This window comes from Rattus rattus, chromosome X, assembly GCF_011064425.1.
Source record: "Rattus rattus isolate New Zealand chromosome X, Rrattus_CSIRO_v1, whole genome shotgun sequence".
NCBI lineage: Eukaryota > Metazoa > Chordata > Mammalia > Rodentia > Muridae > Rattus > Rattus rattus.
The window spans coordinates 47,165,416-47,185,069 of NC_046172.1; positions in this window are offsets into that span (position 1 = coordinate 47,165,416).

Here is a 19,654-nt window from a genome sequence, read left to right on the forward strand (position 1 = left end):
TATGCTCTAAGATCAAGAATCGACAAATGGGATCTCATAAAACTGCAAAGCTTCTGTAAGGCAAAGGACACTGTGGTTAGGACAAAACGGCAACCAACAGATTGGGAAAAGATCTTTACCAATCCTACAACAGATAGAGGCCTTATATCCAAAATATACAAAGAACTCAAGAAGTTAGACTGCAGGGAGACAAATAACCGTATTAAAAAAATGGGGTTCAGAGTTAAACAAAGAATTCACAGCTGAGGAATGCTGAATGGCTGAGAAACACCTAAAGAAATGTTCAACATCTTTAGTTATAAGGGAAATGCAAATCAAAACAACCCTGAGATTTCACCTCACACCAGTGAGAATGGCTAAGGTCAAAAACTCAGGTGACAAAAAATGCTGGAGAGGATGTGGAGAAAGAGGAACACTCCTCCATTGTTGGTTGGATTGCAGACTGGTACAACCATTCGGGAAATCAGTGTGGAGGTTCCTCAGAAAATTGGACATTGAACTGCCTGAGGATCCAGCTACACCTCTCTTGGGCATATACCCAAAAGATGCCCCAACATATAAAAAAGACACGTGCTCCACTATGTTCATAGCAGCCTTATTTATAATAGCCAGAAGCTAGAAAGAACCCAGATGCCCTTCAACAGAGGAATGGATACAGAAAATGTGGTACATCTACACAATGGAATATTTGGCAGCTATCAAAAACAATGACTTTATGAAATTCATAGACAAATGTTTGGAACTGGAAAATATCATCCTGAGTGAGGTAACCCAATCACAGAAAAACACACATGGTATGTACTTATTGATAAGTGGCTATTAGCCCAAATGCTTGAATTACCCTAGATGCCTAGAACATATGAAACTCAAGATGTATGATCAAAATGTGAATGCTTCACTCCTTCTTTAAAAGGGGAACAAGAATACCCTTGGCAGGGAATAGAGAGGCAAAGATTAAAACAGACACAGAAGGAACACCCATTCAGAGCCTGCCCCACATGTGGCCCATACATATACAGCCACCCAATTAGGCAAGATGGATGAAGCAAAGAAGGGCAGGCCGACAGGAGCCGGATGTAGATCTCTCCTGAGAGACACAGCCAGAATACAGCAAATACAGAGGCGAATGCCAGCAGTAAACCACTGAACTGAGAATAGGACCCCCGTTGAAGGAATCAGAGAAAGAACTGGAAGAGCTTGAAGGGCTCGAGACGCCATATATACAACAATGCCAAGCAACCAGAGCTTCCAGGGACTAAGCCACTACCTAAAGACTATACATGGACTGACCCTGGACTCTGACCTCATAGGTAGCAATGAATATCCTAGTAAGAGCACCAGTGGAAGGTAAGCCCTTGGTCCTGCTATGACTGAACCCCCAGTGAATGAGATTGTTGCGGGGAGGGAGGCAATGGGGGGGAGGAGGGGAAGGGAACACCCATAAAGAAGGGGAGGCGGAGGGATTAGGGGGATGTTTGCCTGGAAACCGGGAAAGGGAATAACAGTCGAAATGTAAATAAGAAATACTCAAGTTAATTAAAAAAAAAAAAGACTGTCTCTGAAGAGTGTACAGTAAATAGATTAAGCCATTTGATTAAAGAGGCTAAGACATCTCATGATACTATTCTACAAGAAAAAAATACACTTTCTGACTTGCCACTAATTTAAAGCATAAAATATATTGCTTTTCTACTGACACAGCAGAGGTGTAAAAACATTATAAAAAAAAGTATTATATTAAAAGAGGTAAGTCAATCACAGAAATAACAACAGTCTTTGTTATATATGGGTCCTTTATTGCTTTTATGTTTGTATATAAGTGGATATGAAGATGAGTATACACAATCAAACTAGATAAAAGACTATGAAGGGGAACCAGAGATGCTGAGGAAGGAAGTGTGGCAAGAGGACACATATGACACAAAAGCAGAAAGAAGGTAATTGGTGTTTGAAGAGAAGAAGGGAGGAAACGAGAACAGGGAAGTACGAAATATATCTGAAAATTATCACTGTAAAATCTTACAATGTTAGGCTAAATATACAAAAAATTAAAAATATTTTTGGCCATAACTTAACACATCAGAACAAATACATGAAATAAAACAAATTTATGTTTTTGACATTATGCCAAAAAGTGACATTTGAAAATATCATTTGACTAAATTAATGATATTTCCAACTGAATATTTTGCTATTGAGCATTTACAAACTAATTCCCCTAGAGAATTAAAAGCTATAATCTTTAGAGAGTGAAAAAGTATATATGAAGAAATAATTATTCTTTTCTTTTCAATTACAGTCAGTAATTTGTTTTATTCTCCAGATGGATATGATCTACCCTTTACAAGTAAATTAATGTTGTGACTTCTTTTCTTAGCAGTTTCCTAAAAGATTAATACTATCATTATAATTTGACACAATCTAATTGAAATTAATTTTCATTTAATTCCAATAATCTATGAAAACTTTATTTTGCCCCAATATATTTCTGAGGCACCTATTTCCCTTTTGCTATTGCTTTCATGCAATTATATCTTTTGTCTTATATTTTCTTTATTATATTTATTTTAAACATTATAGTTTTTACATATAAACTCACCAGCATAATTTCATGATAATTTTATACATGGTTTTAAAAATCATAATGAATAGTATCTCAAAAACAATTGCAATCAATTTGTATGGCATTCCTTCCCTGTGCTTCTGCTTTTTGTGTGTGGATTCAACCTGTCTCCATCTCTTTTGCAATGAGCCCAAAAGATTAATTTTATTATTTAGTGTATATTAATGACAGATTCTCAGTTTGGGCTTATTTTGGAAAGTTTCATTATTTTTGTTATTTTACAGTCCTTTTGGTCAAGTATTTAGGTCTTGAGTGACAGATTTTTTTTTTGATTCTTTCTCAGTTGGTACTTTAAAACCACTGAATTTTGGTGTTTATGGCTTCTAAAATTATTGGCAAGATGTGATCCTTTCTAAAGGATGCTGATGCAACAGAACTATTGTCATAGATGGAAAACAGTACAGAGTGTAAATTAGAGTATTGAATACTGGCTTCACATAATGATGTGGAAATCTTCAGAAGTAATTCTTGGAAATGGAACTCTAAGGTAAATTAGAAGAGTATTCTTTTTTTTTTTTTTTTTGGTTCTTTTTTTCGGAGCTGGGGACCGAACCCAGGGCCTTGCGCTTCCTAGGTAAGCGCTCTACCACTGAGCTAAATCGATTTAGAAGAGTATTCTTAAGGTTATTCAACTCTAGGTAAATGAAGTGGAGAACCTTCTAAGAGGATGAAATATATTTAAATTTTTATTTTCATTTTTGGATGTGTGTTTGTGAAAGTGTGTATGCATGGGTATGCATGTCTGCATATGTTCAGGTATACATATGTGTGTACGTGATTTCATGTGCCAATCAATGTTAAAAGAAATTAACAAATACCCTAGTGCTACAGTTAGTGGAAGTTGTGCTATACCTGATATCAAGGCAGGGAGATCAGGAGATGGAAGACAGTCTCTGCTACATAGAACATTCAAGGACAAACTGAGTTGCATGAGACTCATTCTTAAAAAGAAAGGAAAGAATGTGTTCTTTTATTATTAACACTTTACAAATTACCTGACCTTGGAACGGTAACTGATTTAAAATATTAAGCAAAGGTTAAAAAAAAAAAGATTTGAGGCCAGTAGTCACTAAATGAGGCTAAAGGAATGCTTCCTAATGAGGACATAAAGGAAAAAGTATGAGTTCATATACAACCAGTTTTGTATTTTATAATATGGTTTGTTATTTTTGTCTTTCCATTAGTTCCCTCAATGTTATAATGCTGATATTATATTCAAATTTTATTTATCACTTATTGCTGTGCTTGCCATTGTGGACAATTACTGTTATTCTTTGATTATAAAATGTCTCATAGGAATAAGGGATGAAGCAATGTTTTCACTCAAACAGATTATTTACTCTCACAATTATTTTGAGACCTAGGAGGCACTTGTGCTTGGTGATGAATGGAAATTCCTGCAGGCCTTAACATTGGTGAGTCACCATACAATTAAATTCAGAAGCATAGTAGAAAAGTAAATCAAAGGATACACAATGCTCAGCTTTACAAATTAAATTCTGACAAAACAAAATATTTAGGCAAAATTTAGAAGATAAGATAAATAAGTCAATAGCCCACAGGAAACCACTAGACTTTTAAAAATCATATATTGCAAAACAGAGATAAATATGTTTGGAAAGCTTCATAGCCAGCTCTTCATGAGAGTTTCCTGGATTTTTTATCTCTACCTCTAGTGCTGGGTAGTCTGATTTTTAGATTATTGCTTTTCTTCAACACAGTATGGAATAAGAAACACATAGTTTTTACTATATTCAGATATTAGCTTTTATAGTTATTGAACGATACTGCCATATTTCTTCTGATTATTTAAATATTTATTCATCCAATTGAATCTGTGTTTAATGTTGTGGATCTGTAAAAAGTATGTAGAACATACCTCTAGAATTTTCTGTTCTCAAGAAATATTTTGCTGAAAAAAAGAATGTAATCATAACCGTTCAAAGGAAATGCTAAATTATCCGTATCCAGAGACTGGTAGAGTAAAATATAGGATTGAAATCTGAATTATTATGTAGCCATTTATATATACTTATAAAAATCAGGCAACATATTTAGGTAGATATTTTGTAATACATTACAATTATAATTATATCAATATAATGTATATTTTATGTATGAAGTATAAATAAATTTTAGATGACCATTTCATAGGAATATTTGTAAATGAAACAGCAAGAATTATATTCATTATAACACAAAAAAAATTCTTAAGAATTTGTACAATTTTCATTAATTTCCTTAGTCTCGTGCAGATGGAAAATTTAACCCACAAGCATACATTATTATGTATAGTTCAATTTCTATTACAAAAGGTCTACAGATAATATAAACATGTACCTCCTTATAAAGGAATATCAGAACCACTTCTTTCTAGACATGCTTTATCTCTGCCTCACTTTCTCATCTTAATTATATTACCTCATAAGTTATTGCATAAAAGACATGTTCAATGGTACTTGAAAATGACTAGGTATTTGGCCTGGAAGATGATCCAACAAGTAAAGAAGTAGAAGAATAACCAGAGTTATCAACATTGTGGAAGGAGAGAACTGACTCCTGTAAATTGTCCTTTGACCTTCACAATCAAGCCTTGATATATGTGAATACATATACATATATGTATGCACGCATTTTTGCGCGTGCGCGCGTGCGCACGCGCGCGCACACACACACACACTACACTTTGGGAAAAAGGAATATATGAATATGTTGGCAAAGAAGATGTTGGAGGAGTGATAATGACAAATCCATTTAAAATCCCTCTTACCACAGTGCTGCACAGACAGTGAGACAATGCAAGAGATAAACAGGAGTTAGATCCTTCAACATTTACTCTGCCTCATACTTTTGACTAATTTTATGTATCAGTTTTTTATAGATAGCATTCCCCAAAAGGTCATTCATATGGCAGCTGCCTGCCTGACACTACATTAAACTTGTTTTGGTGGCTTTGTTTTCTTTCCTCTGGTCTTATCAGTTTCAGCAAATTGTCCTCTCAATATTTATGTTTTTGCTCTCTTCCTCATCTCTGCCTTCACTTTGCATTCTAAATTATTACATCTGTCATCTCTGGCTGTTTTTTCATTTAAATCCTGCTCGCCTTTCTATTTCTCTAGAGCCAGGATTTCAAGTGCCTTATTTGTCCAATTTTCTTAAATTTAAATGTATGGGGAAAAAAGATATCTTAAATAAGAAAGGCCCAAAGCTAAAGTCCTAGGGAAATCACTTATTTAAAACTGGATGTATCCAAGATAGATTTGGATATTGAATCTAAACAAAAGGGAAGGGTAGAAATGGCACTTTGAATCATATGCTAGAGAAAGTACAAGTAGTTCGATACTATTGGAGGGTGAACTGAAATAAATTGAAAATTCATGTGAAAAGAAGTAAATGAAATCAATAAATGGTCTTGAAAAGAATTTCTTATTTGTATCTAAATTATTAGAAATCTATTAATGCAGTTTAGTCAGTAAACAGGTCCTATTGATATATGCATGTAATCCAGGTACCAGAAATGAGAAATAGGAAGATCATTATTCTTCTTAAAGTTTTCTTCTTTCTAGACCAAAGAAGGTGATCTTCAAAATACATTTCAGCCCAGCCCAACACTTCTCTGTCCTATAATTAAATGACACTACCTCTTCCTCGAAGAGCAAAGTCTACAATCATTAAAACAAATTCAGAATTAGAATTTTGACCCTGTACTAGAAGCTAGATTTTGGAAACATGTTCCATATAATTCAATGTTTTTATTTTCCTTAAAGCAAAAAAAGACTAATATGAATAGCTAACTGATTTTCAATAGGATAATTTATCTTCTGAACCATTGTCAAATGCTGGAAATGTATGGTAGAAATGTGTAAAAGTGATATCAAATCCAAATGACTCACTATCTAACACTTGATTTACTCTCCCTAGTCATCATACCTGATGCTCAATACATCCTATAGCATTTAACAAACACTGATTTTAAGAGCACTTTCTATTGAGTCAGGTTCTCAACCTCCCTAGTGTTGTGACCTTTTAATACAGTTTGTCATGTTGTGGTGACCCCCAACCATAAAATTATTTTCATTGTGACTTTATAACTGTAATTTTGCTACTGTTATAAATCTTAATGTAAACATTTTTGGATATAGAGATTTGCCCAAAGAGTCATGACCTACAAGTTGAAAATTGTAGTAAGTATTGTAAAGTCAAACCTTAGCCTCCTAACCTACTTTCTATGCTCTGAGTGTTCAGGAAACCCATCCTGGAGCAATATCACCTACCTTGTAGATGAGATTAAGCCTAACAGGTCATCTCTCACCTGAAATAAAGAAAAGGCTTTTCCAGATATACGAATTTCAAAGTAAGCATAGAACCAAATAAAACCAATTGAGCTTCTTTTATTTTTTATAGTTTGGAAAAGTTAAAATAAACAAACCAATCCAATTAAATAATAGGATTTAGATGAAAACAGAATTGTCAAATGAGGAAACTTCAATGGTAGAGAAACACTTAAAAAACTGTTCAACTCTCTTAGTTGTCAGCAACATGAAAATCAAAACTATTTTGAGATTTCATTGTAAATACTTCATAATGTCTAAGAGCAATAAAACAAGTGGCAGTACATGCTGGTGAAAATGAAGAGCAAGGGGAACACTCACCCCTTCCTGGTGGAAGGATAAAATTATATAGGCACTGTGAGAAGCACTATGGTAGCTCCTCAGGAATCTGGGACTAGATCTACTTCAAGATACAGGTATCCCACTCCTGAATATATACTCAAAGAACTCCACACCCTACTTCAGAGACATGTGCTCAACCATCTTCATTTCCTCTGTTTTGATAATATTCAGAAATTTAAAAACCCTACATGTCCCTAAACAGAAAAATAAAGAAAATGGGGTGCATTTGTAGGAAGTGAATACAGCAATGGAAACAAAAACTGAAGGCCATTTGAGGGATAAGTAAATATAATACAGTAGAAGCTCCCTAAAATGACATATATATGAAGTTAATCTAAATGAAACCACCAAATAACAGGTAAAACAAAGCTCTGACTGGACATCAGTTAGTGCCAAAAAACCAGAAATCGGTTGCATCTAATGGATTTCTTGTCCAAACATCCCAATGACAAACCTCCAAACAAATCAGTCTATTGCCAAGGCTATTGGTCACTCTGCAACCTGATTGTAAGGCATTATTGCTTAAGATAACATCTAAACAAGGTAACATCTAACTTCAGATAAGTCAAGCAGGTACATAGTTAGAGATTTCACCCCTCCATATGTTCATGGTACTGGAAGATATTCTGTATGCTAGCAAGCTCTGCTGAAGAGGGAGCAGAAAAACTGCATGAACCAGGGAGACTGGAGGACAAGGAAACAGTCTCCTAAACACAGAAAGACCTAAGAAAAAATTAAGTACCAACCGAAATATAACCCTTCAATCTACAAAGATATACTGTCTACAATATATCCTGAGGCAATAGTGGCAAGGAATCTTGGGGAAACAACCAATCAGTATTTTATTTAGATTAAAGTCCATTCCATGAGAATGAACCCATAGTGGTGCTATTCATGTGGCCAAGAAACTGAAACTAGATATCCTAGATTTCCTATAGGTAAATGAAATAGTACTTTTCTGCTGAAGAATACAACAATAAAATGACTTCTAGTGACATTCAGTAATCCTCATAAATCAGTATGGCCCCCATCACTAGAGAAGATTTATCCTGAACAAATGGGAATAAATACAGAGATGCATAGCCAGAAAATACCACCCATAAATGGGTGTCTCCATCAAGTCACACCCAACAGAGATCAGCAAGATCTGTACAAGAGGAGGCCAAAAGAATGTAAACTAGATGAGAAAGAGGGAACCAAGGAAACAGGGTCTAAACACAGGAGGTCCTACACATTTATGAATTTAAAGACACTGTGGATGCATTCTCAGGATCTGCATTAGTCTGCACCAGATGGGGACCTAGAACTCAAAGATGTAAACAAATTTCTTCTTCACTAATCCAGAAACGATCTTCAATTGATAACCACTTTCAAATGAAAACTTTGTTTAATCCAAAGGAGTCTCCCTGAAGAAACAAACTATATTTAAGGTTAGGCTGCATGCCAAAGAGTAGATCAAACTCAATGTCATTTCTGGAGGTTCTTTCTCTCATAATATTGATCCAGGGAATTATTTCCGTCCTTTTTTCTCTTTTTGTCAACTTTATATATGTTCTATATGTTCTTTGCATATACATTATGAATGTTTAATGGTATGTATGTATATATATATATATATATATATATATATATACATTTCTGTTTCTGTTTCTTGTGCTTGCCTCTTTTTGTTTTGAGTGTGTGTGTGTGTGTGTGTCTCATTGAACTGTTTTTATTTCCTTTTATTTTTTATCTTGACTTTGTATATGCCTGCTTGATTTCTAAGAAGAGACAGAAGGTAGATGGTGAAGAACTCAGAGGAATAAAGGGAAGGAAAATATAATGTAGATATATTATATGAAGAAATACAGTTTTAATAGAAAAAATAAAGATCAATATTTTAGATCTTTAACATTTTCTTTGAACAATGTATCAATTTCTTCTATCATGTCTTCTATGCCTGCCTGAGCTTCGCTCTTCAGTCCCTATTATTCTGTTGGTAATGTTTCCATATGTAATTTATGCATGCTGATTTTCCATCTCCAAGATTATCTGCTTGTATTTTCTTTATTGTTTCTATTTCTATTTTCAGAACTGTTGTGTTCATTTCCTTCACCTATTCGTTTGTGTACTCCTTGATTTTTTTCAACAGGGATTTGTTCATTTTCTCTTTGGATGCCTCTATCATCTTCATAAAATTGGACTTATAGTCATTCTTGTACTTTAGCTGTGTTGGACTAGCTAGTGCTTGTTGCAGTAGGTCTGTCAACAAGGGTGCTGAGGGTACCTGGAAGAGAATGGGGGACAAGAGACGCAAAGAAGGACGCCAAGACAAGAGTCTGATCAAGGCAACAATTTTATTTTTTCCCAAGGCTGAATTTATACCATAACAGGGGTAACAGAGAGAGGGGGGGGGAGTGGGAAACATTTACTCAGGCCAAGGACATAGTATTCGTGTGGTCAGCTGATGTCAACCGGATGTTGGTTTTTTCAGAAAGGTTACAGGTCATCACATTGGGCATCTTGACATCAGATGTATTTCTCAGCAAGGTCAGAACTTTATCATATCATTATTCATCCTGACCAACAGATTTGTATTAGTCTTCTACAGCTGGCTGGGGATTTTTCATGAACCCAGTCATACTTAACTCTAATCATAATAATAACATCAATAATGGAGGGTTTCAAGGGCATCACTCCCAAAATTTCCCCTTGCCTTATAATCAAATGAAAAGGTGACCAAATGGCCGTGCTGTCCTGGAATGTGCCCATTGGGAACTGCGTCTGTCTTAGGTTGGAGTGATATTTGTCACATGGCCAAGAGAATCTTGTGGCCAGGGTCCGTCATGGGATAAGTCAGCAGCTAATGGTGGTCTCCTGTCTTAGGCCCTTTATTCGTGAATATATCACTCTCTTACCCATCATTGACTGTCCAGCTCAGCACGCAGGGGTGATGATTTGATGATGTTTCAGGAAAGACATCAGGACAGCAGGCAGAAAAAATGTTGGCCTCATTTGGCGTAAGGACAAAAATGTCCTTGCCTGGGCTGGGAAGAGATGTGTAGGTGAGCTTGGCCCTCATCAACGGCATCCTTCATAGCTAGCCTATGATAATATACCTGAATATGTTTTCCTGCTATATTATCTCCCCCTTGTTTAATAAAGCTGGTTAAATGATTAAATCTCCAAGGGCCAAAGATATAAGCAAAAGAAGGCCTACTAGGGGGCCCAACAGGAAAGAAAGCAGGGTGGACAACCAAGGGGAGGTGGAGAACCAATTTTGATATCAGCTCTCAGCTTTTTCTCTTTCTCATTTTCTCTTTTCCAAGTCTTCTCTGACCTTTTCCATGCTCTCTTTAACCATATTCTAACACACAGGAAGTATCCATACACAGTCTTTCTCTTACATACCAGAATTCAATGTGATTGCTCAAAGATGGGAAATTAACCGTAAAAAGCCAATCAGAAAGAAGTACACTTGTTGGCATGTATGGTTTATGTAAAATGGGGGCCAGACCATTGTTCTTTTTGATTAACCTTTGACTATTAAAGATAGTGTGGGTCAAAATTAAAATAGTCAGATATACTTAAAACACTGCTCCATTTTGGATATATGTAGAAGTTTAAAAATTGAATGAATTTATATGATTTTAAATGTTTACCGTGAAATACCACAGAAGGGATGCCACCAGACAGGGAATTACAATTTTAATTGATATTAAACATCTTAAATAATTTGGAGAAACCTCAGCATTGAATCATAACCATCAGGAAAAAAGATATTAATAGGTATCCCATGCATGTTATATAAGAAATAAACAAACCCCAAGTTAATACAGTACAGTATCAATGACTGAAAGTTAAATAATGTGTTGATACATAGAAGGAAAAGATAACAAGTTGACTGCCATTGTTGAAACTCCCAAAATAATTTCAATAGACAATTCAATTTAGGTTCCTGCAACAATCATAATTGCATTATCCAAAGAGCCAAACCCTATGAAAGGTATCACATTATGGAAGAATACATATCTCAGTTGTCCTGGAGTGGGTGGTAAAGCTTCCAATTTTTCTTGTGCAATGGCAATGGACTCGTAGTGGTGGTGTTCTTTGAGCAAACAGCTCCTCTCGGTGGAATTTAGGCTATAGATGAAGTTGTGATTGTGCTGTGCCATGTTCAGTGCCTCCATGGGCTCCTTCTTGGAGTCAGTGCCCAGTAGCCAGGGAGTAGGAATGTACAGGCTCTTTTAACAATTTTATGGTAAATATTATCCCTGTATCTGCAACTGATGGAAACAGCTAAGACCCCACATATATCCACGTGCTCAATTCTCTATGATCTTCTGGCCTAGGTGGCCTGAGATTCTGATGAGTAGTGAGTCTTTAGGACCAGTGTAATCCCTCCATTGAGATTTTGGGATCTCTGTGATCTCTGCCATTTGGGGTACATTGCCTCTGGGATTTTGGGGTTCTGGGAATGGACATGGCCTCTGGGGTTGGAAGTACATTGCTTCTGGAATTCTTGTATTCTGGGAATGGGCATGACCTCTAGGGTTCTGAATATTGATATAGCCTCTGGTATTCTAGATCCCAGAGTTCCTGTGGTTACTATTTCCAGGGTGGTATCTCATGTAGTAGGGTTCTTATGCTGGGGTTGTCAGCTGGAATATGGAGTCCAGGAGGAGTGATGCTGTTAGGGATTGAAGTTCCTAGTATTTGTGTCACTTCTACTACTGTGGGAATTTTTTTATCAGGGTTGGGGAAAAGAAGGAGTGCTGTTGGAAAATCCTGGGTGGAAATTAAGGGATATTTATGGACAGTAGATAGTATCTTATCTGGGGTTCCTAATACTGGTTTGGCCTTCTGTAGAGTGGAAGTCCTCTGCCAGTGTTGTGGGTCTGTGGATTTGGAGCCCATATGTACGTATATGTACATATGCATATGTATGTGTATATGTATAAGTATATATACATATGTATGTGTATATGCATATGTATATATGTATATGTATATTAATAAGGACTATGCTTTGTTGTAATAGTTAGCACCTATTGTAGTAGAGTTGCTATGCTCTAGTGATAATATATTATCCTGGATGTTACTGATTGTTTTTAAAGCTGATACCTAGATAACTAAGTATGGAAAGATTGTAATTGTAGGTGCTTATAACTGGCTTGTCTTTTCTTGGGTACATGTCTTGTTTCTTGGTTTCTGTTGCTTCCTGGTTATTAGGAGAATTTCTTGGCTGCACATTGCCTGGTAGGAAATTCCTTTTGGATCCTGATAGGTGTAGCCATTTGGGAATCCTCATAAGATTTGGTATTGGGAGCTGATAAATAGGAATGAGAATAAACTGTGGGGATCAGATTTGGTCCAAAGAGGGTAAAGAGCCAGGTGTTCCATTATGATCTGATTATTTCCCTGAGGATAGGGGAAGAGAATGAGGAGAATTTAGAGCAGGTCTGCTATAGGAATGGAGATGAGGCTTGGGGTTGGACATGGAAGAACTAAGCCAGAGGTAAAGGTCTGTGATGATCCAACCTGCTTCACTGGCTGGTGTGGCCATCCTAAATTCTACCTGCTTCACTAGCTGGTGTAGCCTGCCTAAATTATATATTATGAAAAATCTCTTAATAATTTATCGTATCTTCCTTTAGAAGAATACTTACATATTTTTTCATATACTTATAAATCGAATATGTTTTATTCTGAAGATTTAATAGACTTTTAATGCATTGATACAGTCTCTATGACCTTTAGCTAGTTTGTCTAAAGATTTATACATCTTGCTAATTTTCTCAATGAACCAGCACTTGGTTTAGCTGATTCTTTATATATGTATTTTTGTTTTTATATTGTTGACTTCAGCTTTGAGTTTGACTATTTTCCTGCAGTCTAATCCTTGTTGGTGTGTTTGCTTCTTTCTGTTTTTGAGCTTTCAGTTGTGCTGCTAAGTTGCTTAAATGCAATCCCTCCAATTTCTTTACGAACGTACTTAATGCTATGAATTTTCCTTTTAACACAGCTTTCATTGCTTCCCAAAAGTTTGGGCATGATGAGCTTTAATTTTTATTTAATTCTGTAAAGTTCTTGATTTTGTTCTTTATTTCACCCCTGACCAAGTTAATGAGCAGAAAGTCATTTAGTTTCCATGAGTATGTGGGCCGTTTGTTCTTTTTGAAGTTATTGAAGTCTAGTCTTAGTTTTAGCTATCTGATAGAATGCATGCCATGATTTCAGACAAATTGTATCTGCTAAATTAAGGATTGTTTTATAGCAATTATATAGTCATTTTGGGAGAAGGTTCTGTGAGGTGCTGTGAAGAAAGTGTATTCTCATGTTTTATTTTGTGGTGAAATATTCTGTAGATATCTGTTAAATCCATTTCATTCATAACTTCTATTAGTTTCTCTTGGTCTCTGTTGAGTTTCTCTTTAAATGACCTATGTATTGGTAAGAATCAGGTGTTGCAATCTTCTACTATTATTGTCTAAGTTTCATTTGTCTGTTTTGAGTTGTAATAATGTTTCTATTATGAATGTTGGTGCACTTGCATTTGGAGCCACAGATGTTCAGAATAGAGATTTCATTTTACTGGAATTTTCCTGGGATTATTGTGAGGTGTTTTTCCCCATGTCATTTGATAACTTTTGGTTGAAAGTCTAATTACTGTATATTTATTTTTATTGGATATGTGTCTTTATTTACATTTCAAATATTATTCCCTTTCCAGGTTTCCTGACCTTAAGGTCCCTAATATCTCCCTCATCACCTCTCCTTCCGCATAAGGGTGTTACCCCCGTCCACCATCCCTTACCACCCCAACATTCCCCTCCACTGCGAATACAACCGTGGCAGGACCAAGGGCTTCTCCTTCCACTGGTGGCCAAAAAGGCCATCTTCTGCTACATATGCAGTGGAGGCATTGGTCAGTCCATTTATAGTCTTTGGGTAGTGGTTTAGTCCTTGGGAGCCTATATATATGCCACATGTGGGACAGGCTCTAAATGGCCCTTCCTTCAGTCTCTGCTCTAAAATTGCCTCCATATACCCTCCTATGGATATTTTTGTTCCCCATTTTAAGAAGAAGTGAAGGATCTGCATTTTGTTCATCTATCTTCTTCAACTTAAGGTGGTCTGTGGATTGCACCTTGGGTAATTGAAGCTTTTGGACTAATATCCACTTATTAGTGAGTACATACTACATGTATTTTCTGTCATTGGGTTACCTCACTCAGGATGTTATTATCTAGTTCAATCCACTTGCCTATGAATTTCAGGAAGTCATTTTTTTGAAAGCTGAGTAGTACTTCACTGTGTATATGTACCATATTTTTTAAATCCATTCTTCTGTTGAAGGACATCTGGGTTATTTCCAGCTTCTGACTATTATAAATAAGGCATCTACGAACATAGTGGAGCACGTGTCTTTGTTGTATGTTGGGGCATCTTTGGATATATGCCTAGGAGAGGTAGAGCTGGGTCCGCAGATAGTGGAATGTCCAATTTTCTGAAGAAACTCCAGACTGATTTCCAGAGTGATTGTGCCAGTTTGCAATCCCATCAACAATAGAGGAATGTTCCTCTCTCTCCAAATTCTTGCCAGCAGCTGCTTTTGCCTGAGTTTTTGTTCTTAACCATTCTGACTGGTGTGAGGTGGAATCTCAGAGTTGTTTTGATTTTCATTTCCCTGATGAATAAGGAAGATGAACATATCTTTAGGTGCTTCTCATCCATTGGATATTCCTCAGCTGAGAATTCTTTGTTTAACTCTGTACCCCATTTTTAATAGGGTTATTTGGCTCTCTGGAGTCTACCTTCTTGAGTTCTTCATATATTTTGGATATTAGTATGCTATCGGATGTAGGATTGGTCAAGATCTTTTCCCAATCTTTTGGTTTCCATTTTGTCCTAATGAGAGTGTCTTTTGCTTTACAGAAGCTTTGCTGTAACATGAGGTCCCATTTGTCAATTCTTGATCTCAGAGCATGAGCCATTGGTGTTTTGTTCAGGAAATTTTCCCCAGTACCCATATGATCAAGATTCTTTCCCACATTTTCTTCTATTAGTTTGAGTGTCTCTGGTTTGATGTGGAGATCCTTGATCCACTTGGACTTAAGCTTTGTACAGGTCAGTAAGAGTGGATCAATTTGCATTCTTCTACATGCTGACCTCCAGTTAAACCAGCACCATTTATTGAAAATTCTATCTTTATTCCATTGGATGGTTTAAGATCCTTTGTCAAATTAAGTGACCATAGGTGTGTGGGTTCATTTTTTGGTCTTTAATTCTATTCCACTGATCTATCTACCTGTCTCTCTACCAATACCATACAGTTTTTATCACTATTGCTGTGTAATACTGCTTGAGGTCAGGGATGGTGATTCCCTCAAAAGTTCTTTTATTGTTGAATATAGTTTTCAATATACTGGGCTTTTTGTTATTCCAAATGAATTTGAAAATTGCTCTTTTTAACCCTATGAAGAATTGACTTGGGATTTTGATGGGGATTGCACTGAATCTCTAGATTGCTTTTTTTAAAATGGCCATTTTTACTATATTAATCCTGCCAAACCATGAGCATGTGAGTTCCTTCCATCTTCTGAGATCTTCTTCAATTTCTTTCTTCAGAGACTTGAAATTTTTGATATACAGATTTTTCACTTGCTTAGTTAATGTCACACTGAGGTATTTTATATTATTTAGGACTATTATGATGGTTGTTATTTCCCTAATTTCTTTCTCAGCCTGTTAATCCTTTGAGTAGAGGAAGGCTATTGATTTATTTGAGTTAGTTTTATACCCATTCACTTTGCTGAAATTCTCTATCAGGTTTATTTGTTTCTCTGCTGGAATTTTTGGGGTCCTTATATACTATCCTTATCATCTGCAAATAGTGGATATTTTGACTTCTTCCTTTCAGTTTGGCCTCTGGGAAGGACTTCAAGTACTATATCGAATAAGTAGGGAGAGAGTAGCAACCTTGTCTAGTCCCTCACTTTAGTGATATTGCTTCAAATTTCTCTCCATTTAGTTTGATGTTAACTACTGTTATATTGCTTTTACTATGTTTAGGTATGGGCCTTGAATTCCTGATGTTTCTAGAACATTTTTTCATGAACATGTGTTGAATTTTGTCAAATGTTTTCTCAGCATCTAATGAAATGATCATGTGGTTTTTAAATTTCAGTTGGATTATATAGTGGGTTACCTTAATGGACTGTAGTATAATCGACCATCTTTGTAGCTCTGGGATGAAGCCTACTTGATCATAATGGAAGATCATTTGGATGGGTTCTTGGATTTGGTTTACAAGAATTTTTTGAGTATTTTTTGTGTCGATTTTATACTGGAATTTGTTCTGAACTTCTCATTCTTTGTTGGGTCTTTGTGTGGATTAGGTGTAAGAATAATTGTGGCTTCATAGAAAAATTCGGGTAGTTCTCTCTGTCTGTTTTAGTTTGTGGAATAGTTTGGACAGTATTGGTATGAGGTCTTCTATGAAGGTCTAATAGAATTCTGCACTAAACCCAAATGGACCTTTTAGTTGGGAGACTTTTAATAACTGCTTGTATACCTTTAGGAGTTAGGGGGTTGTTTAGATCATTTTGCTGATGCTGATTTATGCTGATGTTGGTACTTGTTATCTGTCTAGAAAATTGTCCATTTCCTCCAGAGTTTCTTGGTTTTTTTGTTTGTTTGTTTGTTTGTTTTGTTTTGTTTTTGTTTTTGTTTTTGTTTTTTTTGAATATAGGGTTTTGTAATAGGATCTGATGATTTTTTTTAATTTCCTCAGATTCTGTTGTAATGTCTCCCTTTTCATTTCTGATTTTGTTAATGTGGATATAATCTTTGTGCCCTCTGGTTAGTCTGACTAAGGGTTTATCTATCTTGTTGATTTTCTCAAAGAACCAGCTTTTTGTTCTGTTGATTCTTTGTATTCTCCTTTTTCTTTCTACTTGGTTGATTTCAGCCCTGAGTTTGATTATTTCCTGCCTTCTACTCCTCTTGGGTACATTTGCTTCTTTTTGTTCTAGAGCTTTTAGGTGGGCTGTCAAGCTGCTGACATATGCTCTCTCCTGTTTCTTTCTGCAGGCACTCAGAGCTATGAGTTTTCCTCTTAGCACAGCTTTCATTGTGTCCCATAAGTTTGGGTATGTTGTATCATCATTTTCATTAATTTATAAGAAGTCTTTAATTTCTTTGTTTATTTCTTCCTTGACCAAGTTGTCATTGAGAGAGCACTGTTCAACTTCCATGTGTATGTGGGTGTTCTGTCATTATTGTTGTTATTGAAGACCAGACTTAGTCCATATTGATCTGAAAGGATGCATGGGATTATTTCAATCTTCCTGTATCTGTTGAGGTCTGTTATGTGACCGATTACATGGTCAATTTTGGAAAAGGTAGCATGAGGTGCTGTGAAGAAATTATATCCTTTTGTTTTAGGATACAGTGTTCTATAAATATCTATTAAATCTCTTTGGTTCATAACTTCTTTTAGTTTCTCTATGTCTCTAATTAATTCCTGTTTCCGTGATCTGTCCATTGATGAGGTGGGTTATTGAAATTTCCTACTATTATTGTGTGAGTGGCAATATATTTTAGTAAGGTTTCTTTTATGAATGTAGGTGCCCTTGCATTTGGAACATAGACATTTAAGACTAAGAGTTCATCTTGGTGGATTTTTCCATTGATGAATATTAAGTGTACTTCCTTATCTTTTTTTGACGACATTTGGTTGAAAGTCGATGTTATTCAATATTAGAATGGCTACTCCAGCTTGTTTGTTCAGACCACTTGCTTGGAAAGTTGTTTTCCAGCCTTTTAATGTGAGGTGGTTCCTGTCATTGTCTCTGAGGCGTGTTTCCTGTATGCAGCAAAGTGTTGGGACTTCTTTACATATCCAATGGTCTATATCTTTTTATTGGAGAATTGAGTCCATTGATGTTGAGAGATATTAAGGGATAGTGATTGTTGCTTCCTATTCTTTTTGCATTTTGAGGTGGAATTATGTTTGTGTATCTCTCTTCTTTTGGTTTCATTGCAAGGAGATTACTTTCTTGCTTTTGGCATGGGGTAGCTTCACTCCTTTTGTTGGAGTTTTACTTCATACATTTGGTGTTTTTGACTATTATATGAAGGGAGGAATTTCTCTTCTGGTCCTATCTATTTGGAGTTCTGTAGGCATCTTGTATGTTTATGGGCATCACTTACTTTAGGGTATGGAAGTTTTCTTCTATAATTTTGTTGAAGATATTTACTGGCCCTTTAAGTTGCAAGTCTTCACTCTCTTCTATACCTATTATCCTTAGGTTTGATCTTCTCATTGTGTCCCGGATTTCCTGGATGTTTTGGGCTAGGAGCTTTTTGCGTTTTACATTATCTTTGGCAGTTGTGTTGATGTTTTCTATGGTGTCTTCTGCCCCTGAGATTCTCTCTTCTATCTCTTGTATTCTGTTGGTGATGCTTGCATCTGTGATTCCTTATCTCTTCCCTAGGTTTTCTATCTTCAGGGTTTTCTCCCATTGTGCTTTCTTTATCATTTCTATTTCCATTTTTAAAACCTCGATGGTTTTGTTTTAATTCCTTCTCCTGTTTATTGTTGTTTCCTGGAATTCTTTCAGGAATGTTAGTGTTTCTTCTTTAAAGGCTTCTACTTGTTTACTTGTATTGTCTTGCATTTCTTTAAGGAGTTATTTATGCCCTTCTTAAAGTCCTCTATCATCAACATAAAATGTGATTTTAATTCCAAATATTGCTTTTCCAGTGTGTTTGGATGTCCATTATTTGCTTTGGTGGGAGAACTGGGCTCTGATGATGCCAAGTAGTCTTGGTTTCTGTTGCTTAGGTTCCTGTGCTTTCCTCTCCCCATCAGATTGTCTCTGGTGTTAGCTTGTCTTACTGTTTCTGACAGTTGCTTGATCGTCTTCTAGGTCTCTCTGTCAGCACTCCTGTAGAACTGTTTTCCTGGTTTCTTTCAGCCATTTCTTGGAACATAGTTCTCGGCTTTCAGGTGTGTAGGTGCTCCTGGTGACTGTCTTTCATCTCTCAGCCCCCTGCACCAACAGCAGTCAGAAGGGTCCTGCCCCCAAATGCTCCTAGATCCCTGCACCCAGTGGGCACAGATGACATTAGTTGATTCCCTCTTCAGTTGGGAATGTGGGGAAAGGGTAGTCTCCTCTGATTTCTCACTTCTGCACTTCTGAGTGTCCAGCTCTCTCCCTAACTGGATCTGTGTGCAGGGAGCTCTTTGACCGGTTCAGTTCTGGGCACAGACTGGAACTGCAGGTACCTGCAGCTTAGTGCTCCTAAATTCCTTTGTCCAGAGGCAATATGCAGTTTTCTCTTGGGCCAGGGATGTGGGCAAAGGTGGGCA